The sequence below is a fragment of the Aedes albopictus genome, chromosome 3 (genome assembly GCF_035046485.1).
Source record: "Aedes albopictus strain Foshan chromosome 3, AalbF5, whole genome shotgun sequence".
Lineage (NCBI taxonomy): Eukaryota > Metazoa > Arthropoda > Insecta > Diptera > Culicidae > Aedes > Aedes albopictus.
In genome coordinates, this window is record NC_085138.1 from 69541703 (window position 1) to 69559141 (window position 17439).

Here is a 17439-nt window from a genome sequence, read left to right on the forward strand (position 1 = left end):
GAAAAATTCTTGAGGGTATCTCTGGATGAGTTCATGATGGAATGACTGAAGGAAGCTATGGGAAAATTCCTAGAGAAATTCTTCGATGCATCTTTGCAGAAGAATCTGTATGATTTTTTTAAGGAGTCGTGGGAAGAATTCTTAAATATTTCTTGAAACAAGCCCTGCAACAATCACTATCGGAACTCCGTAAGACGTCCATGCATGAATTTACAAAGAACAAATTTCTGGAGGAATCCTTGGAGAAATTCCTGAAGAAATACCTGTAGTTATTTCTGAAGGTGTTCCTGGAGGAATACATAAAGAAATCCCAGTTTTTTGTCCTTACCATTACGTTTGTCTGAATTCTGAAGCTACTATACGCTAGCAGCACATGATTTTACAAAATCCTTCTCTTTCTCTACTAGAATCAGTTCCGACATATCCGGAAAATTTGGCAAGTTGTTTCTGTATTCCAGGAATAAAAAAATCACAGATTCTAGGCATTCATCCACGCATGTTATTTGGTAAAATGCTCTTATAGAAATACAGTGATAGACATTCGTTTAGCCGAGGCCAAAAAATCCCAAAAAAGGAAAACTCATACAAATATTTTATGATAAAATTTTTCTATCTCAGTGATAGTATATCTAGTACTGTTTTATGGAAAGATGATACATCTACATATACACTGAAACAAAAATTAGGGTAAAAGCCCTTAAATTGTCAGTTTTTGCCTAGACATTCGTTTAGTCGAGGTAAATAAAAAAAAAATGGTTTTCTATATAACTTTTGTAATTTCGTAAGTATATTCCAAGCATATACTCCAAGGCATTTAGTTAACGACGTGTTAGCAAGATAATTGACCTTAAAAGTTTATCTAATTTGTGAAATTTAGAGAAATATTACAAAAAATTGTCCAGATAAGGAGAAACGATGACCAATAAATTTATTTACGAAAAATGTTTTCTATAAACACCCTAATGTAAACTAGATTAGTTGTTTTGAAATTATGGTACAGAATTATTGATGAAAATGTTTAAATTATTGCATAAATTGTCGTGAAATAAATAAATATACAGGTTTTTGGTTGGTTAACCCGTTTGACCCCAGTCAAATCGATGTAATATGCCAATATGAAGCCAACAGTTGTTTCCTGCGTGCAAAAAATCTTGTTGTTGTCCATCTACGGTTCTCTGAAGTCAAGACGTGACTTCGTTTAGTTAATCAAATTTCCCTAGGAATAGTTGTGAGAGACCTTTTCCCTGACACATGATGGAATGAGAGTTTATGTAGTCAATAGAGATTCTACACTGGCAAAACATGTGATTACAGTTCATCAACAGCTCATAGAACTCAAGGTCTGACTTCAATCAAGATGTCCCGTGTATTCAGGGATCTAGTCGAGGAATTCACTTTCTCCAGTTCCATGTAGTATTGGTTTCTGGAGCTAACCATTGTTTTCCGCGTGCATAAAACACTCATTGTTGTCCGTCTATGGTTCTGTGAAGTCAAGGCATGACTTCGCTTAGGTCATCAAATTTTCCTAGGAATAGTTGTGCGAGACCTTTTTTGACACATGGTAGAATATGAGCTTATGTAGTGAACAGAGGTTCCACATAGGTAAAACATGTGATTACAGTTTATCTACAGCTCAATGAACTCAAGGTCTGACTTCAGCCAGGCCATCCCGGGTACTCAGGAATCTTGTGGAGGCTTTTACTTACTCCTGTTCGATGTAGTATTGGTTTCTGGAGCTAACCGTTGTTTTCCGCATGCAAATATGTCTAATTGTAGTCCATCTACGGTTCTCTGTAGTCAAGGCATGACTTCAATCAGATCGTTCAAAATTTCTACTGCTCGTTGATATAACAAACATTATACAGATGTTCAAGTATTGGTGCAAATAAAAGCGATAAAAATAATTGAAAATAATCCGTGGTGATTATTTCGAGTGTTCATGTTTTGTAAGGACGAATTCGGACAATCCATCGAGATATTCAGGAAATATTAATAATACTACATGTTCAAAAGATGTCTCCGATGACCTATGGGTTCAATAAGGGAATATTATCTTGTGTTTAATTTCATTTGAAAACAACAAACACAAATGAAGACTTGGATGGTTCAGAAATCGGAAAATATCAAATTCGAACCTGTAGCAACATCAACTATCGTTGGGCAACGGAATGTGCAAACTCCCATTGAAACTCTTCGTTAACCCTTCAGCACGCGCGCTGTTGTAAAAAGTACAACACTACCAAAAAACCTCGCTCGTCGACGAGTCGTCGTATACAGCGCGAGCGCGGTGCAGTTTCGGTTGCTTGATGGCGCGCGTCCTGAAAGGTTAAGAAGAAAGTTAAGGGGGTGCAAATCGTACTTGGCCTTATTTATGCCCGACTTAACCCAGTGACCTACCGGCCTTACTCCGTCCAGAAGTCCAAGAAAATGTTGATCCCGTATATTTCCAAAACTATTGTGCGAGTTTGTGTTCAAAATTTGGTTGAATTCTGTAGAGAAATGGGCTGTTGGCGATTTTTTCAACTATTATTTTTTACCTGGGGTCAAACGGGTTAATAATTATGGATAAAATCCAAAATTATTAGAATAGTTTATTTCCCGAGAGATTTTTTTTAACTCTTAATTACTGATAATTTTCAAAATCCACTTGTCATTTTGTTAGCATCACAAACAGTCACCATACTTCTTACTTCCTTGTTTTGTGTAAACTAGAATCCACGAAATATTTTTCACGAGAGTTTGTAGAAGTGAAAGTATTTACAGCACTATCCTACATTAAAATGTCAACATCTCTATCATTTTCCTTCAACTCCCCCACCAATCTTCTTTTATCATCCGATTGATATCATATCGCGTCAACATATCGACACCGTTCCAAGCGATGTGAGCTAGCTAGATAATACGAACCGCGTGTTATATGTACTATATTGGTGGTATGTATCGCATCCGGCAGTCAGGCGAGGATGTTCTCCCAATTAGCCACGAAAGAGCGCATATCTCGTGTGACGGACGAAGGCCGGCGGACTTTGGATCGCACCTATAGAGCGAAGAGCTCGTGCCAGTTCGGTTCTTCTCTGAAATTCTGTTTACACTCTGGTCCTGTCGGCCGGCGCTTCTGCCAACACTGTTGCGACATCGGTGCACAGTGGTTTCATGATGATATTTTGAAAGAAAGTTGTATCTCAAGTATTTCTCCCGGGAGTTAATTCTGGAGAAGTAATTTGAAGATATAATGGCATTCCTAGTGAATGATTTTTAGAAAGAAATCTTTGGAAATTAGATAAAAAAGTTATTTTATGCTTTTGATCAACCACCGTCCACTGTGCATTGTGGTAGCCTGCCGCCGCGGTGTGTATGTGCCATTATTCGATTACTTTTAATGAATTCGCGTACATTACGGGTGAGGGGATTGGGCGAGGCGGGAGGGAGTATACCCCGGTGTGGTGGGTGGGACGGTACGAGGTGCAGCACGCGACACTTTGTATGGGGCGGGCCGCGCGAGGGTACTTACTTCCGAAACGAGAAAACCGCGAGGCGTTCGATGGGTGGCCGGCCACCACTACTGGGAGACAACGTTCGAGCCAAGAAGCATAGCATAGCGGGTGGGTGGGGACCGGCTGGTCAGTACGCTGCTGGTTCTGGAAGATGACACTTTCGGGGCACTTTGGGTGGCAGTCGACGTTGGTCTCCCGAGCGGTTTGGATGCAAGTGCTCCCAAGTGGAATCCCAAGCGCAAATAGCAGATAGAAGACAGTGCCAGATCTAGAGCCAGAGTCACTTTGGAGGGTGATTAAGTGGTGGATGTTCTATTCTTGATTGGTTCCTGCTGGACAGAGTTGATTGGTTTCTTATCCTTTCTGGTGGCAGTTTATTGATTGGTGATTGACGCTCGGTGGGTGATCGCTGGATAAAGAGCATTGAATCTAGAAGATTAGACGGCATCAGTGAATTATTGCCGGTGATAACGCCTCGCTCAGTGCAGTTCAGATATTACTGTGTGAATAAAAGCAGGAAAAGCGATTCGTACACCCATTGAGAGATGGCTTCTGGTGAATCGACGGTGATTGATTAGCATACGAATGCAATTAATAATAATTGCTTTGAACGAGTGTGCACAGCGAGTAGTGATTTGAAACATACACCATTGGCAGTTATATGGTATTGCATGGCACTCAATTGACCGAGATAGGCAGTTTGTGATTGTGAATATAAATAAAAGTGTCATCACTTGTGCATCATACCGGCAGTGTTGGGCGCCTATTGACTTCTGGTAAGTGATACCTTGATATACATGTTGATTTCAATGAATTTTATTTTTAGACGGTCATCAATAATGTGGAAGTCCTTATTGAGTAAAAGCTTCCTCCTCTTCTTGGCGTAACGTCCTCCTGGGACAAAGCCTGCTTCTCAGCTTAGTGTTCTATGAGCACTTCCACAGTTATTAACTGAGAGCTTCCTCTGCCAATGACCATTTTGCATGTGTATATCGTGTGGCAGGAACGAAGATACTCTATGCCCAAGGAAGTCAAGGAAATTTCCTTTACGAAAAGATCTTGGACCGACCGGGAATCGAACCCGTCACCCTCAGCATGGTCATGCTGAATACCCGAGCGTTTACCGCCTCGGCTATATGGGCTATATGAGTAAAAGCTTATATAACCTTGAAATTTCTCCTATAATTAGAAATATCTTGAATTTTTAGGAGTATTTTCCATTTATGCATTGCACTCTTTTAAAATTGATAATATATATTTTATACTTTACATATTAGTTTTGATATTTTTCCTACGGAAACTTCTTTATTCTACCTTTGGGTTGAAAATCTCGATAATAATGATAATATAAATAATAATCTTTGTTTTAACAAGCATTGTGTTAAATGTGATTCTGGGAGATGTGTTTGAAGATTGAATCTTTTTGTTGAAACGTAGAGTTTTGAGTAGATTGAATATAAAACATACATCAGGACCTCTTCTTTTTCTTTCTCGCTCTACGACATCACCTATCTCTTTCTCACTAGGCGGTTTTCAACACTTCCGCAGTTATTAGTTGAGGGGTTTTCTTTGCCAGCCAGTTTTAGTATTGTGTGGAAAGAACAATATTATGCTATGCCAGAAAGCCGAGAAAATTCTCCTATCGGAACGGAAATCATACCCGCCGTCTTTCAAATACTATCGCAATCAAACTAATTTTATACAACTCCTTTCATTGTAAAACTGATCTTCTATTTTTCTTAGAAAAAGGCCAAAACTTCTGGCAATGCCAAATTAATCGCTTGCATTTCTTAGATTGAGAAAGCCAGACGCTCCAAAGTTAAAACATGGACAACTTAGTTCAGACTATTAGAAGCCGGACTATCCACTTTGTATTCTCCGTCGGTGCACTAAAATTGCCTGCTTTATGCAATCCCTGAAGGTATTATCGTATGCTTAAGTCTAGTTTCCAGATCACAATTAGAAACCTTAAGTAAAATGCCTAAAGCTTGTATTTGCAATATTTTTTTCACGCGTCAGTAACTTTGCTCAAATTTGGTTTGTTAACATCTTGATATGGATAACTGACTGTAAGGAAGACTGCAAGTGGTAGTGGAAATGTATCGGAAAATTTCAAAGACATCGGTGCAATGCTTTTTACTGTACATGGGTAATAGCAAACTGCCCCAAACACGCTTCATTTTTCACTTTTTTGTTCGAACAATGCAACGCGACCGAGATCCCCATCGCAACTCTTTGCTCGGGGATCTGACCTTATTTTATGCAACTAAATGCCGTATTCATAGATTAATATTTGTTAACCCATCGCTGGGTTAAGTTGGCGCATCGCAGTTCATATTTTTCATACCGCCGAACAAAATTTCCCACGCCGATGAACTAAAATAATAGAAAAATATGTCTGAAAAATCATCCCGGCCACTAATTACCTTCCCATCGGTGATTCATTCAGGGATTTCTTTAAGGATTTATCCAGGACTTCCTCCTGAGATTACATCCAGCGATTCTTCCAGAAATGACTAGATTTCTCCAGGAATTCCTATTGGCCTGCCTCCATGAATAACAGCTGCGATTCCTCAAGCAAGGAATCCTCTAGAAATTCTAACCATGGTACTTCCAGAAATACTTCTATGGATTTCTCCTGGCGTTCTTACTTGCTGCAATACTTTCAGGAAATCTTTCTGAGAATCCTCCAGAAATTCCTCCTGTGATTCCTCTACAATACCTCCCTCGAGGTTCTTCTAAGGAGAACTCCAGGTATTTCTTCAAGAAACTTCTCTTAGGATTCTCGCGGCATTCGTGATGGGGATTCTCTCCCAAAGCAACACACATGGGTGCAAAACAGTCACGGCAGCGCATGTAAAGGTTGCGCAGAAATCACTGCGACTTACTGCGCAATCCTCACATGCGCCGCAGTGACTGTTTAGTAACCATGTTTGTTGAAATCCCTTTTATGATACCTTCCGAAATTTTAGGAATTCCTCCAGCAATTTCTTCAAAACCAATCATCCTGGGATTATTCCAGAAATTTCTCCGGTAATTCCTCCAGGAATATCTTCAGAGATTTTAACCAGTAATTCCAGCTAAGATCCCTCAAGCAATTGCAACTGTGGTTCTACCAGCAACTGCTTCTTGGGCTACTCCAAAAATTATTGCTGTGATCTCTTCAGGAGTTCTTCTAGGGATTTCTCTAACAACTTCTCGTGCAATTCCTTCAGGAATTCTCGCTGGGATAATTCATTGCAATATTTCTGAGATTGTTGCTGAAACTCCTCAAGTAATTCCTTCAGAGATTTTATCTAGGGATTCCTCCAGTATTTTCTCATGGGATTCCTACAGGAGCTCTTTGTAGCTTTCCTCCAGAAATTCCAGCTGGGACTCCTCAAGCGATTCTTCCTGCAGTTCTTCTAGCTATTCTTGTTATGATCCCTTCAAAAATTCTTTTTGTGGTAATTCAGAAAGTCTGCTAAGGATTTGTATAAAGCTTTCTTCTGGTTTTCTTGCTGGGATCCTTCCAGGTAATTTTCCTGTAATCCTTGGTGAAATTCCTTCGGTTGTCCTTCCAGGGATTTCACCAAGGACTCATCCAGGAATTCCTCCAGAGATTTTAACAAAATATTGCTTCTCTAATTCCTGATGGAATTCGTGCAGAAGCTTCTTGGCATAATTCCTATAGGGCCTGTCCATGAACCACGTAGACTCAAAGGGGGGTGGGGGTGGGGTTTCTGGTCAAAGTCTACGCTCCATACAAATTTTGAAATTTTTGTAAGAACAAAAGTTTACGGAGGGGCAGGGGGGGGGTCTGAGATTGCCAAAAATGAGTCTACGTAGTTTATGGACAGCGCCATAGAGATTTATCCTGGCTTTCTTGCTAGAATTCTTCTGGGAAATCTTCCTAAAAGCCCTTCAGAAATTCCTTCTGCGATTTCAGGGCCTTCGCTATAAATTCCTCCAGAATACCTCTACCGATTCTTTCAGGAATTTGTTTAGGCATTTCACCAGGTATTTCTTCAGGGAATTTCTCTATGGATTTCCCCAGGCGTTTCTGATGGGGTTTGTCTATAAATTCCAGTATAGTTTCCTCCAGCATTTCCTCCTAGGATTTCTGCTGACATTTCTACAATAATGCATCCCAGAATCCTTCTAATTCCAGAGATTTTTCCTGAGTTTTTTTTCAGAATTTCCTCCGACGATTTCTCTAGTTTTTTACCCAGGAGATTTTATTTAAGGATTTTCTCATAAATTTCTAACGATATTTCTCCAGGAACTCCTCTTAACTTTCCTCCTGTAATTCCAGCTGGATTTCTGAAGCAATCCCTGCTGTGGTTCTTCCAACAAGGCCTCTTAGGACTCCTCTAGAAATTCTTACTGTTCACTCGAGGGGGTTTTCCTCTTTCAAAATTTACAGTTGAAATAAACAAATAAATACTCACTCTTTGTGAAGACTAATTCAGGTATTCCTCCAGAGGTCTCATACATGGATAACTCTAAAAAAATCTTATGAAATTCTTCCTGGACCGACAAAAGATATAATTAAAAAGAATGCTGCACTTCCTGTTGCCTAAACGATTGTTTCGGTTTTTGATCAAAGTAGGTTACTCATTAAAACAGAAAACATGGCATTTATTACAAACAAAAGACCTGAAAAATATTAGAATCGAATTATCAGGCAGCATTCATCTAGCTTTTCAAACTGAATAAATTTCCTGAATGAACTTCCAGAATTACTTTTTTGTGAAACCTGGAAGAACTTTCAACGGACTTTAGAGCCCAATTGACGGAATTCTGACAAGCAACTTAGAGGAATTTGTGATGAATTTTTTGAGCAAATTAAGTTGAAATTGCTGGTGGATCTGAAAACAGCTTCAACGATTCGTCCATAATTACTTTGAAAAATATTCTCAGAACAGCGGTGCGACCACGCTCAAATGAATAGCTATGAAAATGAGTTTGATTTTCCTGTGAGGCAATATAACGGATGAGCATGATTTTTTTTTCGTTCTTCAGGATGGCTAGGTTTACATGTTAGAAAAAAAAAATACGAAAATAAAAAAAAAAAAGAAAATTGTGAAAGTTTTGGAATTTCTGTGAGTTGGTAAAAAAATCAACACGATTGCATTAAAACCAAGAAAGCAGAACTGCAATGGACTCAATGATTATCAAACCATCTTAATTAAAATATTTTACTTGATTCATTCCCTGTGGATTATTTAGATCCGTGAGGATATGTCTTAAGAATCCTTCGAAAAGTTTGTGGGTACGCAGAGGAACCAGGAACAGCTCGAAATATCCAAAAACTAATGTGGCAATTTACTACTTATGCCATTTCGGAATAAAAAATCACAGTTCGAGTTCTTAAAATAATTTTATGGAAAAATTTCCAATGAAATTCTTGGAGGACATTATTGTGGTATACACGTGTAACAAGTTTTGATGGATCCATGAATTATCCCAGGTGGGTTTCCTGTTGGAAAAAGTTTTGAAAAATTTCCTGGGAATATTTTTTGAGGAACCATTTGACATATTTCAAACCTTTCAAAGATATGCCTTAAAATGTACGGCTCACCGAATTTCTAGTAGAATTTCTTGTGGATTCCATCATTTTTCTAAAAGAGAAATTTCCGTTTGTGTCAACGTTTCCTATTCCTTAAAAAAGTTGGTCGTTAATCTTTTATAAAATAATTCAATGAAGAAGTCTTCCAGTTTCTCTAGGTATTTCTCGAAAATACACAGCATAATTATTGTTGGGATATGAACCAAATTCTTATGTATTTATGGGCGTATTTCAGCGGTGTACTTCATCGCATACGTCTACCCAGAACCATGACGAAAATGTATGAAATCATTAGCCATGTTTATGAAACTTGTGCTTATCATTTATACCTTCTTATTGATGTTTTTTTTCGAAAATTTATGATTGTAACCGCTCTTTGTTTTAATTACTTTTTGGTAATCATTAACTACGGTCACTCAATTAATGTTGATAGAAATTCAGATCCACATAACAGTGATTGAAACCAGGCGCCGTCATGGTAGATGAAGAAAACAATTTTTTCTGAGAATTATTAATTTTGTATCTAACACAAACTCACTTCTCTTGCTGTAGAAGTTACTCAACTGGCTTCTTTCTTCACACAACGATAACCAACATTACAAACTGCACCGAGCTCGCCGCTGTATACGACGAGCGAAATTTGTTGGTAGTTTTGAACTTTTTACAACGGCGCGCATCCTGGACGGTTAACGTCATGATATCATGACTCGTAGCCATACTATCATGAAGTCATATTTTATGATTTCATAAGTTTTTAGTCATGGATTCGGAAACGGATTTTTTCCTGTTTAGCTGTGAATGTGCGTTTATGAGTTTTGTACATTATCTAGATATTTAATTTTGCTACCGCTGTAACATTTTTTATGGATTAAGCGAAAGGATTGGATATTTTGAAATATTTCCTTTTTTTAGTATGTTGTACTTACATATAATAAGCACATTTCAATTGCATATACTTTTTTCAAATGAGTGTCATCAGTTTAGTTGCGTTGAGTTGCGTTGTGTGGTAACGGAGTAATTTGTAGATTGCATACTGAAAGTTGTCATGTTTAAGTATTAATAGGGGAGACTGAGGAGACTTGACCCCAAATGTGTTCCCCCCATATTTGCTCTGAATCAAAAACATTTTTCTTCTAGCATATTTTTTCAAAACTACTCCTGGATAAACGATTATGTTTTGGCTACAAGTGATTTCGATTGTACATTGCTTTATTTTTTAACGGCTGATGGTTTGTTTTCAGTCCTTCAGAAATCTTTTAGACGATTCCGAAAAATCTCAATAACTTTGTGAAAATTGAACCAAATCGTGTCAAAATTTCACAGCACATAGTTTAAATAAAATACTTTCAAACTTATTCATACAAATAAGGCTGTTGTTAACATATTTTAATTAATTCAGCTTAGTATACGCAACAGTGACATGGGGAGACTTGATCCCTCGAGGTTTACATACACATTATGCATGTGAAAAATAGAATTCTATTCGGAAGCCTCTATTTACTTGGAATTCTAGTCTATTCAACGATAAAATGTCTCAGATAATTATAACTTTGGTACAAACCAATAAAAGGGGGATCAAGTCTCCCCATTTTGAAAATACGGCATATCTTTAAAAATTTAAGGAAATCTTACAATTTCAAACACTCCATATTCATCGAAAATACAAGAAAACTCGAAAAGAAAATGCATAGAAAGACTCTGGAATTAGTTTCTCTTTAAATAAACCATGTGCTCAAAGGGGGATCAGTGTCACCCATTTTTGAAAAATACATTATAAGACATGCCTCCATAAAAACACAGTTTTGAAAACTTTAACAATAATTTAAAGGCCCTTTGTTGTGTATTAACTTGCAATAGATGTTTACCTGCTATTTTGTACGAAAATCGGATCTAGTTTTGTGTTTTTTCTTAAAGTTTCAGGTAAATTAAGAAAAAGGGATCAAGTCTTCTCAGTCTCCCCTACTCTTATTCTTATTGCTTATGGAATACTATTTGGGAAGGAACAGCTATTCAATCAGAGGTTGAAGCATATAAGACATGAGAACTTCCTTTGCAAGCCACGCCCATCTTCTCCATTACGAGGAAAGGAAAGGATGTAATGATATGACACCTACTTTTTGAAAGGCCAGCGACTCACCGGTGCCCCATAGGTGTCAAGGAGTTGGATATTTGGAATGGGTTGATTTGGGAATCGCTATAAGCGAGTGATGCGACAAGATTGTGTAAGTGTAATTTTTGCAATTACATCATGTAGATGTGTTGGTGTGAGTGTAAGTGTTTAGTATATTTAAACACAAACGTTGGGAGTGACGTAGCTAAGAGAATTCGTCACTCCATGTGCCTTTTTGCTTCAGGGATAGGGCACAGGCATTTTCACTGCGTCCTGGCTAACAAGCTAGGCTTAAGCGCCATTGATCGCTCTCTGAAACGAAAAGAAACACGTTATGTGGATGGGAAGGGATAGTAAGGATGGGATGATATCTATTTATTGAGATGCCAGCGACTCACCGACACCCTCGTAAATAGAAAGGAGTTGGGAGTTTGGTACGGGAATTGTCTGGAATTAAATATGAGTCAGCATTAATATTTGCAGCATGTCAGAGACATGACACAAATATTAAAATGGCCAGGCCCACTGTGCAGACTAATGGGTGGGAGATAATTAAAAATGTGAGGCAATCAAGTTATCCACTTTTGAATAACATGATTAACAAACTTTTTTGAACTGAATGAAGGAAGAAACGGGGACAACCGTACCAGCCGTTTCGTTTTAGGAGAATGTTGTTTGAACATAAAATCGTTGGGAGTGGTGCTGCTAAGAAGGTTTATGCACACTCCGTTTAAGTTGGTGCCTCTTCTCCTGGGAAGGGCACAGGCATTTCTCCATATGTCCTGACTTAAAAGCCTAGGCTAAGCGCCATTACTCGCTCTCTGAAACAAGAATAAATATAATCCCTTCCCCGAAAGTACAGAAAAAAAGCCCATATAGTAAGCACATTAAAAACACGAAATTGCTACATATATCACGCTTGAGAAGTTTGCTCATTGCCAAAAAACGCTTGCGTGGTCACTCCTATTGCTGGCTTTTAATTATGCACTTGTTAGCAATAATCGATCTGACCATTTGAACATATGTACATCTATTTTCCCTGCTTCAAGCAGGAGCATTGAACAAATATTGTAAAGTAATGTAAAGTTTCACTACACTCAATGAAGAAAGAGCTTAGGACTATTCGATTACTTGCAGCACCGAACGAAACTATGTTCAGCTTTATTTGTCGTCATTCAACCAAGAAATCAGATCATAAATTGCGGAAAACTTGCCAACACGGCACTGTAGAAGTAGGCACGCACGAAAACAAAAAGGACGGAATCAATCGGTGCCGTAATCGTTTGTTTTCGAATAGGATGAAATTGGGTGCGTGAGATTACTGATGGCACACAAACCCTACAGGGCACTGCACTGTTTTGATTTTGTATGAGATTTTGACGTTTCGTGGCCTTGTTGTTTACAAAATTTCTGTAAGAGTGAAAGAGAGGGAGATAATTTCATGCACTGCCCTACATTGTACAAGTAGGGTGTTGCACCATTTGGGCAGAAGTAGGGTATTGTACCATTTGGGCAGGTGTACCTATTTTGGGCACTTGTCGCTATTACTATGTCAGTTTCAAACCGATTGATTTGAATTTTTGTACAGAGTTAGATACTGTACGTGCCTAACTCAGGACAAAATTTCAAAACAATCGGTTTGAAATTGACTTAGTTATAGCGGCAAGTGCCCAACATAGGTACACCTGCCCAAATGGTACAAGACCCTATGTATATTTCTTACAACACGGCAGCCAAACTGTAGCCTGCTTGCCTAATCGAGCATATGCTATGGCAGACTAGGTAGGTATCTGTCCACTAAGTAATACCGGCGACACTGACAGCCCAGCCCAATGGATTTCCTCGCCTTTGTAATTTTTCCGGTTTTCTCTTTGTTTTTCATCACTTACACTGTGTTACCTACGCATATGCCATTATATGGCATCTACCGGCGGCACAGGTGTTAAATCCGGGGACGACCTTGCACATTTTTTCGTGTCTTGCCTTTGCTTGTCACTTCCAATAGTGCTGGCCAAGCAGTAGCAGCAGCACCAGGTGGTACCGACCTCATCCTTTAAGAGGAAACCTATTTTTAGCATATTGTTCAGGACAAAATTTGCAGCAGCTAAGCTATAAAGAAGAGAGTGTTGCACCGAAAGGGTTTCGGCAGCTTGAGCGAATATTGTCCCCATATTTTAGGGTTTGTGTAGCCTGGTCAAATTGCTGCGGTTCTCGCAATTAGGTAGTTCCACTTTTCTGCGGAACAATCGTTCGGACTCACAACGGTCGGGAAATTTATGGCGAACATTTATTACAGTGGAGATGGCAACGCTGCAAATGGAAAATTTGTTAGTGAAATTTTCGGACCGAATTCAAAGAATTCGGCAATGGTGATGATGATCCAAGCAGAGCACCAGCAGTTAGTAGTGGTGGGGAAATTGGATGAGCTTGTGCATGCATAAATTTTCCGAGACTTTTTTTTTCATCGAAATTGGAGTTTGTTTTGAGGGGCTACGTATAATCGAGAATGTTGTTCGTTCATAATGCTAGGTACATATTGGCTTCCATTATTGCAATCAAACATGTTTACTCAGAGAGCTTTATTTTGAAGCGTTATCGATATGGATGATTTCATTGCATATTTTAGCGATGTTGAATTGGTTTTGCTTGCTCAAACAAAGATTAAAATCTCCTTGTTGGAAATGCACTAAACTAGAAAACTGTTTTATCAGCTTCGCTTGATAAACTTTAATACGATCTTATAGTTATAGTGAGAGTTCTAGTATTCATTTGGAACAGTTATCTGAACCAAGTGTTTGCACTTGGATCCAGATGCAGTTATTAAATGTCATCATAAACTTTCCAATAAACAACATACCACCTCCTCCATCTAAACGTTATGTCCCACAACATCCATCTTCACAAACTGAATACGACACACCCAACTTCTTACCCACCGCTATATGCTCTAACTTCCCATTCTGAAACCTCTCTGGGAATGATGATGATGGTGGCACTGATGAATGTGCTTTTGTTTTATGTTGTTTTAAATATCACTTACGGCTGCCTGGCGCGTTTCGCGGCATGCCGCCAAGAGATGATGAAATTGTTTCGTCTGTCATCATGCGCATCCTTGCGTCACTTTCCTGTCGTCGTCGCTTCGTCGTCATCGTTCTCGTCGTCACCACTCATCAAGGCGAAGTGAGATTGAATGAGCGAATGTGCGGGGGGAGGGGTCAAACGACAAAATGTGAAGCGAAAACTGAAAATATTGATTTTTCCGCATTTCTTCATCAGCTGTTTGAATGGTATCGTTAGCTTTTTCATTTTTCCTGTAATATATAATATATTAGATATAATATCGTCAGGACGAGTCGGAATACAATTTTCAATCATGTTGTACTAATGATTTGTTTTCCTTATCAATAAGGAATCTTTATTATTTAAGGTTCAATCAATATCCGGATAAATGATTGTTGGGAAAACATTTGCAAGGACAAACGGCTCTACATAAAAGTATTAGTCTGAAATTTTGTAGCATGCACTGTAACTTATCTACACTTGCTAGATCACCGGCCTTACAAGCGTTTCATTCATTTGGTGCAGGTAAATGTCTTTTAACCGCATTTTTTTTCTGGAGCCCGTAGTAGACACCATTTTTACGAATCATATTGTAACAATAAACGGATGCAAATCAGAATGGGGTCTCAGCTTACGGAAGATGGTGTATCTTATGTAAAAAGTTCGAGCCCGTATAAAGTTGATCATCAATATTAAATTCTTTTCTTGATCAGCCTAGATAGCTGTGTAGTGTCGGTAGCGGTTAATCAATTGGCTAAGAATAACACTACGGACTGCCTGTTCCGGTGGTAAGAATCCACCAACAGGTGACCCCTAATTCATGGTGTGATGCGGCTTCATGCTTACTGTGTCTAGGAATGAATGGCTAGGGGAGTCTAATAAAAACCTATCCGCAAACGGAGCCTGTGGAGTAGCAGGGCGCCCTCCACAGTATATTGCCCTTACTGCGCAAACCGGAACAATGGTGCAGTGGACCTTGTGTTTCTCCGAGACAATCAGCTACCCTTCTTTAGTCTCACTTGAGGCTAAATAAGGGCGGGATTGTGAAGATGTTGTAAATTATTTTAAATTTTCACCTATGTGGTTTCGCATTATGCGATTTACACAGTGTATTCTGTGTATCCTCGTCTTTGGCGTTTTCCAATCGATATCGATCTGGTTTTATTGCTGTTGTTCTTTGTTGTGCTGTTATTGCGAAGAGTTTAATCTTACCTAGTTTGGGAAGTGGCTACGGTTAGAATAGCTCAGATCAATTTCCAGCATAAAAGCACAGCAACGATCAATATTTGCAGACTCATGCAAAATGGTGCAGCCCAAGTGGCCTTGGTACAAGAATCTTACTTTCGTAAGGGGAATTCATATCTAGGAAACCTTTTGAACCCGGTATTTGCTGCTCTCAGTAAACATGAAATGGCAAACTCGCGTGTCTTGCCTCGAGCCTGTGTGCTTGTCAACAACGCAATAGTTGCTACACTCATCTCTGAGCTAACCACCAGAGATGTATGTGCTATCACAATTGATGTATCTGTTGGAAACCTCAACAGGAAATACGTCTATTGTTCGGTGTATTTACCGCATGATGAACCATCCCCTACGGATGCTTTCAAACAAGTCATCACATACTGCACTTCAAAAGGCCTTCCGCTAATTGTTGGCAGTGATTCTAATGCTCACCATATCATCTGGGGCAGCTCAGACATCAATTTGAGAGGCTCCAGTTTGATGGAATACTTAAGTAGTACAGATCTTGGATTACTTAACATAGGCAACCATCCAACCTTCATGGTATCTGGTAGAGAGGAAGTGTTAGACATAACGCTTTGCTCTAGCAGAATTAGTCATGAGCTGACCAATTGGCATGTGTCAGATGAAGAATCTTTATCTGACCATCGCTACATCTTGTTTGAACATGTGAATGTTACTTCGCAAACTTTGCGTTTCAGGAATCCCTGGTCAACCAACTGGGATCTCTTTACCGATTTGGTTGCAGCCAAATTTCATGGATACTCACCATCAATTGACACTCCAAGTGATTTAGATGATGCCGTTGATACTACAACGGCCTTCATCATGGAAGCTTTTGAAGAAGCCTGCTCTCTGCGATCTGTGAAGACCATAAGAGGAACCCCTTGGTGGAACTCTGATCTGGCGAAGCTCAGGAAACAATGTAGAAAGAGTTGGAACAGACGACGTTCGGCTGGATCGGAGGCTTTCAGGTCGGCTCGAAAGGCCTACCAGAAAGCTCTTCGGTCTGCTGAACGATCTGGCTGGAAAAACCTTTGTGCAAATGTTTCCAGTTTGAGTGAAGTCAGTCGGTTAAACAAAATCCTTGCAAAATCTAAGGTTTTTTCAAGTGAACGAACTTCGTTTGCCAAATGGCGATCTCTGCTGATGAGGATGTTCTGGAATGCTTATTCAGCACACACTTCCCTGGATGTGTGGATATTACATCTTTGGTCGAACCTGATGTCTTTTCTTGTAGTTATGATTCACTGGCTTCGGCTCGGAATATTGTTACTATAGAATCGATTGAGAGGGCTCTTAATAGCTTTGCTCCTTTCACATCCTGGGGCAGATGGGATTTATCCTATTTTGCTTCAGAATGGGTTTGGCTATTTCAAACTTGTTTTGAAAAAAAATACTTGTTTGCAGTTTTGCTACAGGGTATATTCCCAAATCCTGGCGGGATATTACTGTGAAGCTTATTCCGAAAGTGGGTCGTGCGTCGTTTGAAGAAGCAGAGTTTCAAGCCTATCAGTTTGACCTCTTTTTTTTCTGAAATGCTTAGAACGCATTGTGGATCATTACATCCGTGATGTTCATCTGGCCAACGTGCCTCTTCATGTGAACTAACATGCCTACAAATCTGGTAAGTCCACTGTGACTCTTTTACACAATGTTGTTTATGAAATCGAAAAGGCATTTGCTTAAAGGCAATCTTGTTTGGGTGTTTTCCTATAGAGGGTGCCTTTGACAACGTGCTTTTCCATGCCATATTGGAAGCCGCAAGCAGTCATGGTACATATCAAATGATTTCTAGTTTGGTTCACCAAATGGTCGTAAACCGACATTGTGTCTTGCAGCGATTAGAAAATTAAGTGTTTGTGGATGCTTCCAAGGGGGAGTCTTGTCGCCGTTTTTATGGAATCTCGTAGCAGATATGCCATTGAGGCAACTCAATAATAGCGGTCTGCCTACTTATGGTTTTGCCGACGACTACCTAA

General features: G+C 39.2%; 1 protein-coding gene across 4 annotated transcripts in view; it reads left to right on the forward strand.

The window, feature by feature from the left end:
- The window catches only part of LOC115254164 (soluble guanylate cyclase 88E), a 538233-nt gene that overhangs the window by 15486 nt on the left and 505308 nt on the right, over positions 1-17439 (forward strand). For 2 of the 4 annotated variants that reach the window (XM_062860564.1, XM_062860566.1), the window contains exon 2: positions 3868-4270. The gene's annotated coding sequence lies outside the window, so the exon portion shown is untranslated. Of the gene's footprint in view, positions 1-3331; positions 4271-17439 lie in introns of those variants that run through there. The other 2 variants (XM_062860565.1, XR_009999394.1) reach the window with 2 other exon arrangements.